This window comes from Castanea sativa, chromosome 3 (genome assembly GCF_040712315.1).
Source record: "Castanea sativa cultivar Marrone di Chiusa Pesio chromosome 3, ASM4071231v1".
Lineage (NCBI taxonomy): Eukaryota > Viridiplantae > Streptophyta > Magnoliopsida > Fagales > Fagaceae > Castanea > Castanea sativa.
In genome coordinates, this window is record NC_134015.1 from 8,243,981 (window position 1) to 8,263,458 (window position 19,478).

At 33.5% G+C, this 19,478-nt stretch overlaps 1 pseudogene; it reads right to left on the minus strand.

Moving 5' to 3' along the window:
• Positions 1–11,039: 11,039 nt before the first annotated feature.
• On the minus strand, positions 11,040–13,469 carry LOC142628448 (uncharacterized; annotated as a pseudogene).
• Positions 13,470–19,478: the final 6,009 nt, after the last annotated feature.

Genomic DNA, 19,478 nt, shown 5'->3' on the forward strand with positions numbered 1-19,478 from the left:
TAATCTTTGGCTAACAAGGTACAACAATGAATTCTTGCACTTGCATTTTTGATAAATTTTATGGCACTTCTTTTCTACTAAATCTCTCTCTCCAATTAATTCAATTTCTCCCTAATCTATGGTGTAGACACCACATTTTGTACCCTTTACAACTCGGGCCCCCATTCCCCAATGATGCTCAAACTCTAAGGCCCAAAGCTAGTTTAGAGCCCAATTAGATATCAAATTAACTTGAGAAGTGTTAAAATAGAAAATATAAACTTTTAAATGAGCAAAAATCTATATTTGGAAATAAAATGACTAAAGTGGCTCTCAGCTCAAGTATGTGGGCAACAACCTGCATACGTGGGTCAAAACATGCGTACGTAGCTACGCTCCTACATATGTAGCTAAGGTTTCAGAAGTATAAAAAATGCAAGTTTCTGCAATAATGGATGAGGTTTGGAATGAATCCCACATTGTTTGGGAGTCGTTCCAAACTCCATTTTTTTACACTATATAAAGTCTTACATGGTAAATTTTCAAAACACACAGAAATTTCACAGGAAAAACTTGATATTCACGAGAAAATAGTGAATCAATAAGGGAGTTTTTCATAAAACACCCTCAAGTTATATTTTATTTGATTGAGACCTTTTTTGTCCCCAATCCTTTGAGTATAAGATTATTAATCGCTTGTTTAATGGCTTGTGATAGATTTGACTAAGGGGAACGGTCAAAATCAAGCTTGTACATCTTCTCATTTGAGGTATTAAGTCCAACCCTTTCTTTTTATTTCTTTTTCTTCTCTGTTTTTCTTTTTACGTTTTAATCTTATTCTTGCGTTGCTTATGTTTATGTATGTCTGTTTAGGTCAGTAGTATAGTTCTTTTCATGTTTTATGCATGTTAGGCCATTAGGTTTTTGTTTTAAAGTTCTGCACTATTTTTGTGTTTGTAGGTTTTCTGGGCAATGACTTGCGTACGCATAATCTTGCCTACGCACACATGTTTGATTATGCGTACGCAGGCCTGTTCTTGCGTGTGTGAGCCATTGCCCTAAAACCCTAATTTTTGTATGCTTGTTTTGTTTATGCCTTCACATGTTTGTTCTGTTTAGCTTCTTTTCATATGTTTTAGGCTCCATAAGTTTTTGTTTGCCTCGTTCACATGCTTGTTTGCTACCACATGTTTAGATTAGGGTTTCTTAGTTTTAATGCCATGCCATTTATTCACATGTCCATGCATTAATGCCATAGGTGCTGAGTTGCTGCAAGGTAAGTAAAGGGTAAATCATGTATTGGAAATGTTCATGCATTTGTGCTATGGTCTTATTTTGATGTTAGAGATGCATATGCTTGTATGATAGAATTTCACATGCCAGGGTTTGCTTATATGCCTTTGGGTTTGGCTCTCTTTTGCTTCATGGATTGATATGATATGTGTTTAGGGATAAAGATGCCATGATTGTATGTTTAGATGCATGCTAGTGTGTGTGTGTAAGTTTAGAATACAAGTATTGAAATTGTGGTTAATAAGGTTAAGGTGTAAGACACAATGATCGAAGGCCAACCTTAGGGTTAGGCGATCTTGGGTGCTTAACACTTTCCCAAAAACGTACCTAAACTCTAAACCCATATCTTTGGTAGTAAGATCAATGGTCCTTCCCCGAAAGGACGCTATATATATATATATAGTTCCTAGACCATTGCAAAAATTAGGTGGTGACCCCCCCTTGTGCCCATATAAGGGTAATTCTTATTTTGATTAGTGTTAACAATATAAAGATAAAGAGACTAAGAGAATAATTATATATTTATATGATGTGTGTGTAACACAATACAATAGAGAGTATTATATAGGCATAATATGTGTGAAGTATAAGAAATATGAGTGTACTACAAATATAGTACATTGTGCCAAGCCTACTGGGCTAAAATAACATATATACTAACATCCCCCTCAAACTCAAGGTGGCAAGGAAGAAGCCAACGAGAGTTTGGATATAAGATCTTGAAGAAAACCAAATGGGTGAGTGATATTACGGAAGCCCGAGGAAAGCACACACAATACTCTCTTTGATGGACGAAAACTAAATTGTTAGCTTTTGGGTAGTAAACCTCGAATCCACAAGGGGTTCCTTGAATCCACAAGGAGATAAACTAGAATCCACCAGAGTAAGAATTCAACAAATATTTTATTGATAATAATCTTACCAATCTACAAGTATAAGGAATCTTATCAAACCCTTTGGCCTATCCCTAAATACCAACCTACAGTTGAACCCTTACCCTAATAACCCAATTGGACTTGTATTGTAGTGGCAATCTTTCTGCTCAATACATGAATCCTAGTACATGACTAACCAATGATGCATGGATCCCAATACGTGACTAACTCCACAGTTGACTGATGTACTTGATTTGCAACAACTTCACATAGAAACACCAATAAGATCTTCAATGATGGTGTGAGAGACTTTGTTTAGTTACAGAACCCAAAGGCGTACAAGAAACGCAGCAATAACTCTTTCTTCTGTAGGAGGAGGCCAGAGTTTCAAAAAGAAAACATTATGAAGCTCTCTAGGGTTTTTTGTTTTTGTTTTTCCACCCCCTTGTTTAAATAGGAGCTCAATAGGCTCTCCTATTCCAAATAGGTATACACAAACCTTGGGCTTTTCTAGTCCAATAAGGATTATACAAATTCATAAACAAATATTCTTTTAGAATAAAAAAGTTGCTGGCTATAGTCTAAATCCTGTAAACTCGATAGATCAAGACATGTATCGAGTTTTAGTGAATCTCGACAAATCGAGCTTTTGTTGAGGAGGTATTAAGACTTGCAGATTGCACTTTTCTTTAGCAGTTCTTGAGTAATCTTCATATCTTCAATGTAACCACTTGTAATAATCATCTTGAACCTACTTAGATTTATCCAAATACAAATAAAGTGCGTTTTGTCAAAGGATATGCTAATTACATAAAAATATGTCCCATACAATCTCCCCCCTTGGCAATCAGTGACAAAACCAAAAAAATACATTGAATGTCCTAGAATGCATTTACTCAAGATTACAGAATTAATAAGCATAGTCTAAAAGATCTGAACCTTGGAAGTTGCTGCAAGAAGAAGGTTCAGAATCTTGACTTGGCTTTAACTTGTCTTTCCTGAAATGCACTAAAAAGAACACATTAAGGTACCATGTGGAAAGTAATGACAAGTTAAATAAATAAGAAACATGTGTACAAAGAGAGAAAAGAAACAACACATTTGAGATAAAGAGTGAAACACATACATCATCAACAAATATAGAAACAACACATGACGTATGTAAATGGTTACAAAACCAAAAGATACATAACACACAAAATATATCAATATCAAAGTGTATTAGACTAACTCTCCCCCTAAGTTAGTTACATCAAAAACTTTCTTCCCTTTAACATGAAGTTCTTCCCCTAAGTCTATTACTCCCTTTGAGGAATGACATTCAATTCTCAAAATTCTCCCCCTTTTTGACACGATTGTCAAAGGGCATAAAAGGCCAATAAACTTGATCGGAGACAGACAGAAAACTGATATAGAGGGAATGAGGAAAACAAAGAACCATAGACCGAAAAGAAAAAGAAAAACAAGATGCAATGGTCACAAAGGAAAAAAATGAAAAACAAAGAAAAATGAAATGCATGCAAGGGTATCTCGATCGAGAAGGTGTCGAGTATCGAGAAGAAGCCAACCTCGATGGATTGAGAATTTGTCGAGGATGTGTCGAGTAGACAGAGAGCACAAGATTTTGGCTCGATGGATCGACCTATCTATTGATAAGCTGTCGAGGTTAAACCCAAAAATCTCGATAGAAGAGGTATCTGTCTAGAAGCTATCGATGATGCAGAAAAAAAAGGTTTTTGAAGAGGGAAAAACGCATAAGATGAGAAAGCAACAAGATGGCTACTTAAACAAACATCCAAGCAACATGTTAAGCACTTAAACCACACTTCAACTCTAGATGCAAAGCAGTCCTAGATCCACAAACATACTAAACAAGTCTAACCAATTTTATATTTCAAAAACAAGTTAAGACAGTTTAGCAAGTATATATTAACACATGTATCCCTTGTGATGATCAAAACACATTATACCTGCACATGAATCAAGAGTAGCAAAGAGTATGCTTGTTATGTATGAAAACATAACAATTGTGCACAAGTTTCTCATATTATGACAATTTGAGATATGAGAACATCTAATACACTCACACACAATCATAATTGTTTGATGGGGACTATAACCTTTGAGGTACATCATATAACTCCCACGTCTCCTAGAAACACACTTACAATCATTTTAAAAGCATTTTGATTCTTTTTGTTTTTATATTCTTTGCATATTTTCTTTTTGAACTTATCATGCATGGGCATATAAGAGAGAAAAGAAATACCCAATTATGTAAGTCAAAATATCACAATTTTGCTATGTCGAAGCACACAGATGTTATACATGATTGGCGGGCTTTAGTGGTGAGATGATTATTTATTCCTTTCTCTTAGGATTTTCTAGTTCTTCCTATCAAAAAGAATGATATGCGCAAGAGATATAAGAGATCATCTTAATCGTACTCATCACAAACATGAGCCACAAAGCTCACTTGCTTAGTTGTGCGTTGAGACGCTCATCTAAGCTATAAGATATACAAAGTTTATAAACTTTGTTTCAATGGCCATCCAAGGTACACAAGTACCAATATACACAAACACACACTGTTTTTATATTTTTCTAATTTTTCTTTTTTTTTTGAAAAACAAATAAAACAAAACTGAAAACAAATAAACAAAAACAAGGAAACTACTATAAAGCATAAAAACTAGATGCAAAAGCATGAAAGCATGATTCCAAAAATAAATAAGAAATCAAGCAAGAAAAACCAACTTTAGATAGAAAGAATTAAAGCAAAGGACAAATAATTATGTCTTAGGATCCTTCATCATCCACACAGCACGAGTTTTTGGCTGTGAAGATGAAAAGGCATGTGTCCTAGTATGACTACTTAAGGACATAGAGGAATTAGAATTCCCCTAAAATTTAGTTAAAAAGCTTAAAATTTTTAATAACTCACCAAGAATAGGTACAGAGCCTTTAGACAAAGGATGAGACCTATTGGACACTAGCTTATGAGGAAACAACTTGAAACAATTAGGGTGAGTATGACCAGAACCACCACATTGGTGACAAATATGAGTAGTTTTAGAGCTACTCGGCTTCCTAGAAGGAGGTCTAACCTTAGAGGTTGACAACTTAGGAAAATTTGGTCTAATATGACCAACAATATGACAATGATGACAAGTGGGGACAAATTTAGAATTTTTATTCAACCTAGGAGGAGTTTTAGACATGAGTTTAGAAACTTCAGAATTAACATCAGATTGTTTACCTTTTTCTATCCTAGTAATATTAGCATTACTCTTCATTATTCCTTTTAAATGGAGGAATATAAAAATATTTTTCTTTTGAGTTAGGCTCAACAACAAGTTTGGCACTAGTTAATTTTTCAACTTCAGTTTTAGATTCAACTAGTTGCTTTTCCAAACTCTTAATTTTGTCCACCTGAGATGAAATTTGATTTTTAAATTTCTCATTCAAATTATTAGCTTCATCCAATTTTGCAATCAATTCATCTCTTTCAAGTTTGACCTTTTTAAATTTGGCTTTTAATTTTGTAGAACATTTAAGAGATTTCATACAAAAATTATAAAGCTTGCAATAGGCATCTTAAATATATTCATCATCATTCAACACAAGATCATGCAAATCAAAATAATCAAAAGTGTCCATGACAACAGGGGTCAATGGATCACACAGCAAAGATTAAAACATAATCAAAGTGTGTCTGCTCTGATATTACTTGATAAGACAAAAATGTATTGACCCCTTGCAAGTTAATTAATTACCCAAGTTAATTAATTAGGTTCAATTACATAAAATAGTGTGGTAGCACAAAAAAATCACCAATTATACTAAATGCAGGGAAAAATAAATTTGACACAGGTGATTTATTTACGAATGGGGAAAACCACTAAGGTAAAACCCCACCAGGTGATTTTAAGGTCACCATTCCCAAGAATCCACTATTAATAGTCACAAGCGGTTACAAGTATAAGGAATCTTACCAAACCTTTTGGCCTATCCCAAAATACCAACATACAGTTGAATCCTTACCCCAATGCCCAATTGGACTTATGTTTTAACAGCAATCTTTCCGTTCAATGCACGAATCCTAGTACGTGACTAACCAATGATGCATGGATCTTAGTACGTGACTAACTCCTTTGTACGAATCTCAGTACGTGACTAACTCCACAACAACCCTTTGATTGTTGTAATTGATTTGCAACAGCTTCACATAGAAGCACCAATAAGATCTTCAATGATGGTGTGAGAGATTTTGTTTGGTTACAGAACCCAAAGGCATACAAAAAACGCAGTGAGAACTCTTTCTTCTATAGGAGAAGGCTAGGATTTCAAAAAAAAAACCTTATTAAGCTTTCTAGGGTTTTTTGTATTTCTTTTTTCACCTCCTTGTTTAAATAGGAGCTCAATGGGCTCTCCTATTCCAAATAGATATACACAAACCTTGAACTTTCCTAGTCCAATAAGGATTATACAAACCCATAAACAAATAGTTTTTTAGAATAAAAACATTGCTGGCTATAGTAAAATCCCGTAAGCTCAATAGATCAAGACATGTGTCGAGCTTTAATGAATCTTGACAGATCGAGCTTCTGTCCAGGAGGTATCGAGACCTACAGATTACACTTTTCTTGAGCAGTTCTTGAGTAATCTTCATGTCTTCAATGTAACCACTTGTAATGATCATCTTAAACCTACTTAGATTTACCCAAATACAAGTAAAGTGCGTTTTGTCAAAGGATATGCCAATTACATAAAAATATGTCCCTTACATTCCTAATAAGTGTCATGCTATAACCTTAACCTATATGATTATTTATGGAAAACATTTGCATCTTTGATTAAAATCTTGAGAATAGATTTTATGAATTATTGTATTAATTGAAAGATGCTTTATCTTGACTTGTGATATTTGGAAAATTGATAAAAAATATTCTTGACAAGAAATGAGGTTGAAGGCTTTGAGAACCTTGTGGATATATTGGGTATTACAAAGGTTTTGTGAAACTACTTGGAATTGAATTGTGTTTTGATTTCATGTAAACTGTGAGCTCTTTATGTTTTTACCCTTGGACAGTGACATGTGTTTACCCGGTGATTACCTAGCTAAATACTATGGTCTGTGTGACATTGGTATCTCAGCACCCGTCTTTGTGATGGTTATGAGTTCCGGCTTTGTGTCAGCAGATTAGTTTCGGCTATGTGTCGGTAGATTGAGTTTCAGCTTTGTGTTGGCATTGTCATATGGCCTTGGGTTGAATTTCTTAGTTTTGGAAAGATGTTTTTATTGCTCATAGTATCTGTATATTATGTAGTTTCACGATGATTATTTGTTAGGAATGCAATAAGCATATGGATAATAATTGTTGTATTGAGATTTAGTTAGTTAGTTAGTTACAATTCCAAACATGTTAATCACATTTAGCACATGTTGAAATTATTAATGCAGATGTTAATCACAGTTAGCACATGTAGCACATGTTGGAATTATTCATGCACATGGGTTAGTTACAATTCCAAGCATGTTAATCACATTTAGCACATGTTGGAATTATTAATGCACATGGGGAATAATAGAACTAATAGGCTAAGGCCATGTGGGTCAATGAGATTAGAGCTAGTTTACTATAAATACATGCTTGTAATCCAACATTAGAGATGAATTGAAGCATAAACCAACTTCTTAGAACATTAGTGCATCTCTATCTCTCTTAATCTCTATCTTTCTCTATGGAGGGTGACTACCTCGAATCAAGTCAATTTCTCTACAATTTCCATCAATCCTCTTATAATTCATACCCATCCCCATTAGGAACCTCTAGGTTCCTAACATTATTCTAACAAGCTTTGTGCTGTATTGTTTGATCATAAATTGTATTTTATAAGCTTTGTGCTACATTGTAAAATTGTTCTTGTCATGTTTTCACTGAAAATGATTTTGGTAGATTTCAGTCAAAATTTCCCAAATGATAACATGCTTTGTAAACTATTTATCATCATGAAACTTGCATTTCCCCCACCCCCATTAATTATGCTACTTACTGGCCTTTGTCTCATCCCATTCTTTTACAACTTCTTTAGAGTAGGCAATGATCATTTTGAGACAAGTTTTGTGGCTAGCAGTAGTTGGACTAATTACGGATGGAGGCTGGACTTTCGTGATAATGATCTTTAGATGATGTACATCCTAGAGTAGGCTTGATTCATTCGTTTGTATCTAATAGTGGTTATGGCTTTTTATATCCATTGATGGGACAAGCTAATAATATGTAATAATGTTTATTCAAATCTTCATTCTTTTGTGACCTATGATCCTTGTAATTACTGCATAGAGCTCTGAATTACTTTCGGAGGATCTCTAATGCAATTATTATGAAAATTCTTGATGTCAGATAATATTTCTAGGTTAAAGAAAAGGCTCTAATACCATGTTAACATTATAAGGATAAAAAGATTGAGAGAATAATTATATATTTTGTATGTATGATGTGTGTGTAACGTTGTACACTAGAGAGCCTTATATAGGCATAGTATGTATGAAGTACAAATAATATAAGTGTACTACAAATATGTTACATTGGGCCAAGCCCAGTGAGCTAGATTAATGTATATTAGAAGCAAATTCTTTTCCGCTTCATCTTGTGGTGGTCTCTTAATTTTTTCCATTGTTATTAAATGTTACTTTAATGAGTTCATGTCTACATAATATTCATTTTAATTTGGTTTTGATGTTTTAGGCTTAATCATTATCCACTGTCTTTTTTGGCAGGTGAAATAGTCCATGGTCTGCAACTGGTACATGTTGGTGTTGGACCTATCGGTTATAAAATTTGAAGGATATGATTGCACAGACTCATTAAACATATTCTCTGACGCCTATGAGTAGTGATGTAAAGAATTGTTTGTTTGGTGATGGTACTTTGCGTTGTAATATTTTGTTGGGTGGTTTGTTTGCATTAGTGTGCTTGTTTTAGTGTTGCTTTCTTGTTCTACTTTGCTTGATTGCACTCTTTGTTCGTGTATTCTGTTGAATAAAAGAAACCAATGTGTCATTGGAGGAGAAAAATAATTCTTCATTTAACGTGGGATTCTTCATATTTTTTTAAGTTATGCTTATCTCACAGCATTTTAGATGTATATTATTTATAGTAAAGCTAGTTCATCTTGTCCTTGTGTTATGCAGTAGCACTTAATCTTATTGAGCTAAGAACATCAAGTAGCATGGAATTCACTTCTCTTTCCGTATCAATATAATAACTAAAACACTAATTATTTGCAGTTGAGAATTATGTAGACAAATTATATTTGATGGAGTTTTTATTCCTTTTAGATTTTATACTATATTGGAAATCAATAAATTCAACATCATGCATAATCAAAGTAATCATTTTAAGAAGGAATTTTTTTTTTTTGATGAACAAGAAGGAATTTGGTTTTTCTTAATAATAATTTAAATTGTTCTAGTTCAATAGAGGCTAGGTGAATATGAGCGGTAAACTGGAAGATGAGGTCTTTACACTATTGTGATTAGTGGGTGAATCATTGCCATTGCATATGTATGACAATTGTTTGAAATTCTTTTGTTGAGAGTAGTATCAAATGACTATTTATGTGTTCCATTTCGCGGATTACCCATAATTGATGCTTTAGGCAAGCCTTGAATTGATAACTGTATGGGAGTTCAATTTCTTTCCAAACATTTTAGTCTTTATAACTTGGACAACTCTACAGTAGTTTTACTTCAAATACGAAGATTGTAGAAATTTCTATGCCTCCCATAGTAATGAGAGGAGTGCTAGATTTTACTGCATGGCAGTAGTTCTCTTTTCCACTTAGTTTGTCATATTTATGGATAAACCAAGTATAAAGGCTCGTGTTTTGGACTATAGATGTCCCATATGTACATGGGACTGGAGAGAAATCCTTAAACTAACAATTGAGGCTATCATTTTCACGTTGTATGGCTTTAGGGTTATCCATGATGTAGCACATAATTTTGAGGCCAAAGTGGATTCTATTTTTAAGAACGAAGCATATATTTGGAAACATGCAAGGTCTGAAGATAATTACCATACAAAGCCAGTTGTGTTGATTGAGACTAAAGATCCAGATAATAAAAGTTAGGTGGTCTGCTACTTGATCAGGCTGCTACTCTTGTGCAGCCACTGGCAATGAACTTAGAGCTAAGGCAGATATGGTGGAATGGTGGAGAATGTCGTGGTTTAACCTTGCTATCCCATGGCTTCCTTTACAAGTTGGTTGTGAATCAAAACAAACTAACAACTATAGAAAAATTAGCTCAGTGGGGCTATACTAGGTGTTGCTTGTGTGTGTTTTGTAAAGATTGTATTGAGAGTAAAGATCATATTTTCTTAGAATGTTGTTTTGCCATTGAGTCTGGGACACTGTCATTGGGTATTGCTTAGTTTCAGAGGCTAAGTGCAACAGACATGATCTAATGAGCTAGGGTATTACCAACTTGAGAGGGAAAATCCTGAGATCATCTATTTGTTAGCTTGCTCATTGGGCCATTGTGTCTTATGTTTGGTTCCAGATAAATGCCAATATACATAATTTGTCATTGTGGTCTGAAGGGTAGAATTTGAGAAGAATTAAGAAGGATGTTAGAGGTATATTAGAGTCGTGAATCAAATTCTAAATATCATTTCTTAAAAATAAGCCCAGGGGCGTAGCCAGGAATTTTTATATGAGGGGGCCGATTCGAAGTATTGATATAAAAAACATAAATCACAAGTCTATTAAATATGAAATTTCAATTTTGATATATCTTAAACATTAATGAACATACAAAAACTGTCTAGTTCACTATAGACATATACAAAAATATCCACACAAAAAAAACACTTCACATCAAAATCATGTCTGGCGACGATTTTTCATGGAATAGAATTCATCCATAATCATTTCCATGGTGAAATTTCCAGCAATTTCCTTTTCTATATAAACTATCATATTATCTGCCAAAAGTTCATCCTCCATTCTATTGCGAAGTCTTGTTTTTAATAGTTTCATAGCTGAAAAAGCTCGTTCTGTAGTTGCTGTAGAAACTGGAAGAGTCAACACAAGACGAATCAGTCTATCAATTAAATGATAGATTTTAGACTTCCCTGAAGTTTCTAATCCCCTACATAGCTCAGATATTGTACCCATATTCTGAAAATCTGGATGCTTTGTCACATCAAGCTCATAATGTTGCAATTGATACTTCAAAAGACAAATTTCCTGCTCAGTGAAATCTTGAGGATAATAATTTTCAGCCAAATTGCAAATATCACCAATTTTGAATGATCTAAAAGCATCCTTAGGATTTAATGCTGAACTAAGAGTGAGAAGATCTGCTGTTAGCTCACAAAATCTACTATTCAATTCTTGCAATTGAAAATCTATTGCAACTGTAAATATGTCAATTCTTAAATGATGTTCTATTGTTGTCAAAGCTTCATCTTGATGACGGTATCTACCTCGAGCTTTAGTGTAACGAGCATTTAAATCAGGAATATCAATTTCATGTTGTCCACAAAATGATGTAACACTATCAAGTAAAGGCTCCCATCCATCATCTCTCAACTTTTGAATAAGTGATTTTGTAGTTGAAACTAAATGCATGGCATTTAAAAGATCTTGAGAATGTTGTTGCAAAGCTTGGCAAAGAATATTAGTAATTCCCATAATCTCTTTCATCATATGCAAAATTAAAACAAATTCAAATGATGTTAATACCTAATAAGCTCCCTCGGCATCACCACGTTGTTTATAATTAGCCCCTTCCTCAGAGATAGTATTGATAACTTTGCAAGTTGCATCAAACATTTTTATCAAACTACAAATAGATTGAAAATGAGATCCCCAACGTGTATCTCCAGCTCGTTGCAAAGTACCAATTTGGTTTGCTCCTCTTCCAGTCTCAATTTCATTAGAAGCAATCATATTCTCAATTTGTTCCCCTTGAGCATATTGCAATTCATCATTACGCTTACTCGAACCAACGGCAAGATTGATAATATTAGTCAAATGATCAAAGAATTGATGAACAACTTTTACCTCTCTAGATGCAGTAACTAAAGCCAATTGCAACCTATGAGCCATGCAATGTACATAATAAGCATAAGGGCATTCTTTAAGAAATAGAGCCTGTAATCCATTCCATTCACCACGCATATTACTAGCTCCATCATACCCTTGACCTCGAATATTCTCAATGTGAAGGTTGTAACGAGAAAGGACATCACATATCTCTTTCTTTAGGGTCAACGCAGTAGTATCTCTAACATGCACAACATGAAAGAAACGCTCTTTAAGAAAACCATTTTTATCGACAAATCTCAAAATAATGGCCATTTGCTCTCTCTTCGACTCATCCCGGGCTTCATCAACGAGAATGCAAAATTTTGCATCTCCAATTTCTTCACGAATAGCACTTCGCACATTACTAGCAAGAATATGCAAAATCTCCTTTTGAATTGTGGGTGATGTATATTTGGCATTTCGTGGAGCATTTTCCAAGACAACACTAGCTATTTTGTCATTGAAAGTTGATGTGAATTTTATCAACTCAATAAAATTACCTCTATTTTTTGAATCAAGGCTTTCATCATGACCTCTAAAAGCACAAGCTTGGAATGCTAGCCATCGAGCACACTCTATTGAGGTTTTGAGCCGCAATCGATTATTCTCTAATTCTTTTGACGTTTGTTTCTCAATTAGCTTGTCAATATGTCGTGAATAATTCTTTAAATCCTCGCAACATTTCACAGCAATTTTATGTGGGGAGTTTGGATCTTTCCCTACATGACGAAGTAAAGGACAATTCATTCCATCATTCACCTTTTTCCAATTATTAAAACCTGTTGAAATGAATGCATCTGATCCGGGACGACCTATTGGTTTCTTACTAAAAAGGTAGCAAGGTAGACAATATATCGCATCCATTGAAGGTGAGTATTCCAACCAATCCCTATGTGAATGTAATTCAAACCATGAAGGTTGAAATCGACGACGATGAGTATCATTGTTGTATGGATAGTCTATATTTTTAGGTTGATATGGACCTTCTTTGAGATAAGCTCGTCGGATTTCATCTTGTTTGTTGATAGGGAATTCACATATTTGTTTACGTGATCCTGGATCACGATCTATCTCTTCAAATTGAATTCTTGAACATTTGGAGGGGTGTTCATCAGGCATTGAAGTATCAACATTTGTTTCTACAGCCACAGGTGTCCTAATTTCTGAATTGCTAACATCTTTTTTCTTAAAGAATGCATCAATTGTTTTTCGTTTGCTCATAATTCTTTTAGCTTTAAGAATATGACTCAAAAATTAACCTGAAAAGAATTTTAAAAAATAAAATTTTAATTAGAAATTTTTACTTAGTTATATGGATGTTATTCATACTCAAGAAAAAACAAAATTTCCACTATAATTTAAACATTCAACCTATTTTTAATACAACTATAATTAATAATAACCCCTCAATTGATATTATCCATGCATACACATGATTTGGTATTTTCACACGTCCTTCTCAGTTGGGTTGAGCTGGACTAGTGGACTTGTTGCACTTGATTTGGGTCATTATACAACTCTAATATATTATACACAACTTTGGCCCATGCCTTTTTTGTGATATCCTTCTTTTTGTTAGTTTCCCCTAACATGGATAGAAACGGATTGCAGGAAGGACACAATCACACAATTATAAATGATAATCTTGACTGATATTGCCAATTCTGAGACAAACAAGTTGTTTAAGTTCTTTATGCTCTCTCTTGTGTATCTCTTACCTAATATTGTTTAGTTATATTTATTTACTTTACATGTGGGTTTCACTTGTCTAGTTGTCTTTTTTAGAGATGATTGTTGAGCTTATTATATGAGAATCTTTGGTTTTAATTTTATGACACAATTCGTTTTGGGCAGAAAAAAAAATGCTTCACTGTTTTCAAGTTCTGTTGGCAATACTATTACTGGCATTAAGCATAACAAGCTCACATGCTTTCCGGAAATATAGACATCCTAAAATAAAATCTTCAATTTACCTATCTCCTAAGTTTGTGCTGGCCTCAAACAAAAACAAAAATTAAACACACAATGACACAAATATTGTTACACAACATAAACCAAAAAATTTAACAATACTCATAGCCACATCACATGATATCTAACTAATTAAAAATAGGTAATGAATTAAAATAATTTTACCTTAGAAACTTTGTCTCCACAAAGTGCAAAGATCAAAGATGGGTGTGGGCTAAGTCTACTGCCTCTCCCTTCAAGACTGCCTTCAATAATGTATTTCTCTAAAAAATTTATGAAAATATAAAGAGCATGTAAATAATTAGATGTAGATAGTTGAGAAAATCAAAAAAAGAAACTAAAAATAAATGAATGTCTAATGCTTAAGAAAGAGATGAAAACTCACCAGCCAATCACCAAGCCAATCACCAAGTTCCAAATCTTGAAATTGGACAATGAAATATGTTGAGTGATTTGCTTTAGAAAGCAAGAACAAAGAAAATTTTGGTTAAGATTTTTTTTTTTTCGGACTGTGAGAACAGGGGACTGACGGTGCAAAGGTTTTGGGGCTGTACTCTGGTAGGCAGTGGAGTCAGGAGTGGGAAGTGTATCAAAGAAGGAAGTGTATCAAAGAAGACAAAAAAGAATAAGAAGTCAAGGGAATGGATTCGGTGGGGTGGGTTTTGAGATTGAGAGAAAAGTGGAATTTTGTTTGTATTATTTGGACTTAAGTCTTGACTACTTAATTGTAGGTGGGCCAATATTTTGTTTTACTTGGAGTCTAAAACTGAAGCTGGGGCCTGAGGCTAAGAAAGTAAGAATAGTGGAACTAGTATGGGTATGGGGGGGCCGGATATCATATATTGGGGGGGCCCAATTGATTTTTATGCATAGCTTAATGGATTTTTTTTTTTTTTTGCAGGGGCCATGGCCCCCCCAAGCCACTACGTGGCTCCGCCCCTGAATAAGCCTATAAATGGGGGGGGGGGGGTAAATTCCAAATATCATTATGAGTTGTTCTGTTTTGGGGTAAAAGTGTCTATAATCAGTTCTTACATGTGTGTCTCTTGTTTTGATTTGTAAAAATCTAGTCTCTTGTGATGAGTTCTGGTCTTAAATAGCCTCTATTGTATGCTTTAGCCTAGACTTCACTGTCTCGCATTTTTGTAGTTGGTCTTGTTTTGTATTCTCTGTTCCCCATTAATAAATTCTTTAATGATTCATCAAAGATCAAAGAAAAAAAGAACCCTAAGATTAACTGCATTATGTGGTCATTCTTAATATAAAATTTTGCATTATAAATTTACATTCTCAAATTCTTGAAATTGTTGGGGCAGTCATGCTTCCTTTTAATGACCTGTGAACTAGTGGTTTTGGTTTTGGTACATCATCGCACAATTATTAACTCAATGTTGTAATATTAAATTTCAAATAAATTTTTTTTTTTAAAGAGTTAAGTATCTGAGGTTTAGGTTTTGTGAGAGTGTTTTTATGCTACAGTTGTAATATCTTATTTTATGATAAAACTTTTTCCCTATCCTCGCTTGTGAACGTAGACATATTATAAAATCACGTAAATTTTCAATGTCTATTTTTATTTTCTCTCTTCTTTGATAATCTCATATAAACAAATTATTTCACAACACTTTTATATATTATATTGATAGTAATCCTCACTTCATATATATGTTATGAACATGTAAAATAGAATATAGAAGAAGTTGATGGTGCAAACACAAAATAATGGAAATAACACAAAGAGAAACTGAATAATACTTTTGAATATTATTAATTTGAAGAGAATGAAAATACACAACACTATTTAGACTGAGTTGCGGTACTCGCTTTCTTTAAGGAGGTTCAAGCCCTTGGTTGGCTAAATTTTGTAACCGGTGTAGACCTTCTTTGAATTGTTTCCCCCAGGATAAAACAACCCAACAAGTGTCGTATGGTTATAACAACCTCTACACAAAGTGTTCAAACCCAAAACTCCACCAGAAAGAACACCCTTCCTTGCCAAGAACCTCTCTATTTTTTTAGTGTATATTGCAATAACTTGGATTAGATTTGAATGAGTCTATTTATAAGCTCAATGGGCCTCACGAAATTACTACCCAAATTAATCTGATTAATTAGGTCCATTATTCCGATGTAGTGGGTGTTACAAGATTAATTGCTAGATATTAATCTGATGAGCTAGAGTTACACAATTAGTGGATGAGATAAGGTGTTTTTGAAGAATGAAAAGACCCAAACAGATAGTCCATTAAGTGGGTCAATGGCTCTTCATTTTCCATGATAAAAATAGAGTATTAATTCGGGTCATTTGCTTACCAGCAGATATGGTATTTATTCTGAATGGGCTGTCAAGTAGGAAGGATCCAAGAGGCTAATTCATTTTAATTTTTGACACCTTCTCCCTTCACCTCTCCCTTGCGTACATGTCTAGCCCAATATCTGAGTCAATTCATATTAGCCCATTAATCATCATGATTAAAAAGAATAAAATAGTCTTTCGTCTTTTCAATGTGGGATTAAACATTTTCACTAACTCCCCATCTTCCATATTAACTCCCAAATCTTTACATTTATGTTATAATATAAATCAATTTTAATTATATAATATTAAAATGCTCTAACCATCCCCCACTCATTTTAATATTAAATTTTTTAGTTTAAGAGAGATTACCAAGCAAAGACGGGTCACTATGCATCATGATGGTGTGCTCTGCATTAAACCTTCACTTAGTAAAGTAGCGATCTCAACTCCAGAGTTGTAGTGGTCTCTGACTTGAACTAGGACTACTTTGAGGAAATTAAGCGTCACTACTTACACACAATAACCCAGGTGTTGACATGAGCTTTTATAACTAGCACTTTATGGCCGTGTGTTGTCACTTGACAAAGTGTTTCAATCGGCATCACTATAAGCTTCAATTACAGTAGGGTATTTTTTATAAAATAAGGCATAGCTTTTGATACCAATTAAATATCTCATGACTCGCTTAATAGCTAGCCCATGATCTCTGCTAGGCTTGCTTGTAAATCTACGAAACACTCCTACTGCATATGCAATGTTAGGTCTAATACAATTAGCAGTATAACGCAAACTACCAATGATACTAGCATAATCCTTTCAATTAAAAATCTTATCATCTTTATTCATAGGAAATAAATGAACACTAGAATCAAAAGGAGTAGCTATGCTTTTGTGATCATGAAAATTATATTTTTACAATATAATGTGATTTATCAAGAAATATCCATCACATGTTTTTGTAATTTTCATGCCTAAAATAAAATTAGCCTTACCAAGATCTTTCATATCAAAATGGCTTTTATGCATATTTTTTATCTCATTTATAACATGCATATTTGAGCCAAAAATCAACATATCATTCACATAGAGGCTAATAATAACATGTAAATTATTTCATGATTTAGAATAGATACATTTATCACAATCATTTAATTTATAACTATTCTCAATCATGCATGAATCAAAATTTTCATGTCACTGTTTAGGTGTTTGTTTTAAGTCATATATGGATTTAATTTGCTTACATACCTTGCAATCTTGTCCAGGCTCTACAAAGCCTTCGGGTTGGTCCATATAAATCTTTTTTTCTAGGTCCCCATTTAGAAAAGCAATTTTCACATCCATTTGATGAATTTTCAAATCAAAAATTGCAGCAATAGCAATTAACAATCTAATAGATGTTATTCTTGTTACCTGAGAAAATGTATCAAAGAAATCAAGATCGGTCTTTCGTTTAAAGCCTTTTGCAACAAGTCTAGCTTTAAACTTATCTATTGACCCATCCGGTTTTAACTTTTTTCTAAGGACCCTTTTACATCCTATGATCTTACAACCCGGTGGAAGATATACTAATTTTCAAGTTCTATTAGAAATTAGAGATTCCATCTCATCATTTACAGCCTCTTTCCAAAATATAGGATCAAATGATGTTAAAGATTCTTTTAAATTTTGGGAATTTTCCTCAATGTTAAAGACATAATAATCAGGACCAAAATCCATTTCAACTTTAGCTCTTTTACTCCTTCTAAGTTCCATTTCAAAAATTTCTTGATTTTGTAAATGAGAAGTAGAAGAACGAAGTTGTGACAAAATATTTTCTTCACCCCCACTATTTTTCAATTTAAAAGAAAAATTTTCTTCATGAAAAATTGCATCACCATATTCAAATTTTTTTTTTCAAGATCAAAAAATCTATAGACTACACTATTAATCGCATAACCAAGAAAAGCATAGGTAGTAGCTCTTATACCTAATTTAGGTATTTTGGGGTAGTAAGCTTTACATAAGCAAGACAACTTCATACTCTCAAATATCCCAAATTTGGCTTATGTTCTTTTCACATATCAAAAGGTGTGGTATGTGACATTTTATATGGCACTCTATTCAAAACATGACATGCAGTTAAGATAGCTTTACCTCAAAAATGTAAAGGTGCATCAGATTCAATTAACATGGCATTTTTTAACTCAATTAAAGTTCTATTTTTTCTTTCAGCCACACCATTAGAAGCACTTGAATATGGTACAATAGTTTCATGGATAAATCCCAAAGACTGAACAAATGAGTTGAATGCACTTGATTCATACTCACGGCCTCTATCACTTTTTTTTTCTTTTTTTTTTTCTACCGAATTGATTTTCAACTTCTTTTAAAAAATCTTGAAATTTTTCAAAAGGATCACTTTTATTTTTCAACAAATAAATAGTTGTATATTTTGAGAAATCACAATAAAAGTGATAATATATCTATATCCCCCACTAGTTAAAATTCCCTTAAATTCACATAAATCGGAGTGAATTAACTCAAGCAATTCAATATTTCTTACAACGCTATTATGAGGCATTTTTGTAATCTTAGTTTGACTACAAGTTTCTCATTTTTAAAATCTTTTGACTGTCTTGGAATTAATCCTAAACTACTCATGATTCCCACATATCTACTATTTATATGACACAAATGAGCATGCCAAAAATTATTAGAAGAAAGCATATAAACTGAACTCGTAGATGCTTTATTATTCTGAACATTCAGTTTAAAGATTCCATCACAACCACAACCCTTGCCCACAAATAATCCCTTTTTAGTAATTATATAATTATCAAATTCCATAGTTTGCTTGAAGCCAGCCTTGTTAAGCAAAAAACTTGACATCAAATTCTTCCTCATGGACGGAGTGTAAAGTACATCTTTCAATGTTAGCACACGTCCATAAGTGAATTTCAAATCTACCTCACCACTCT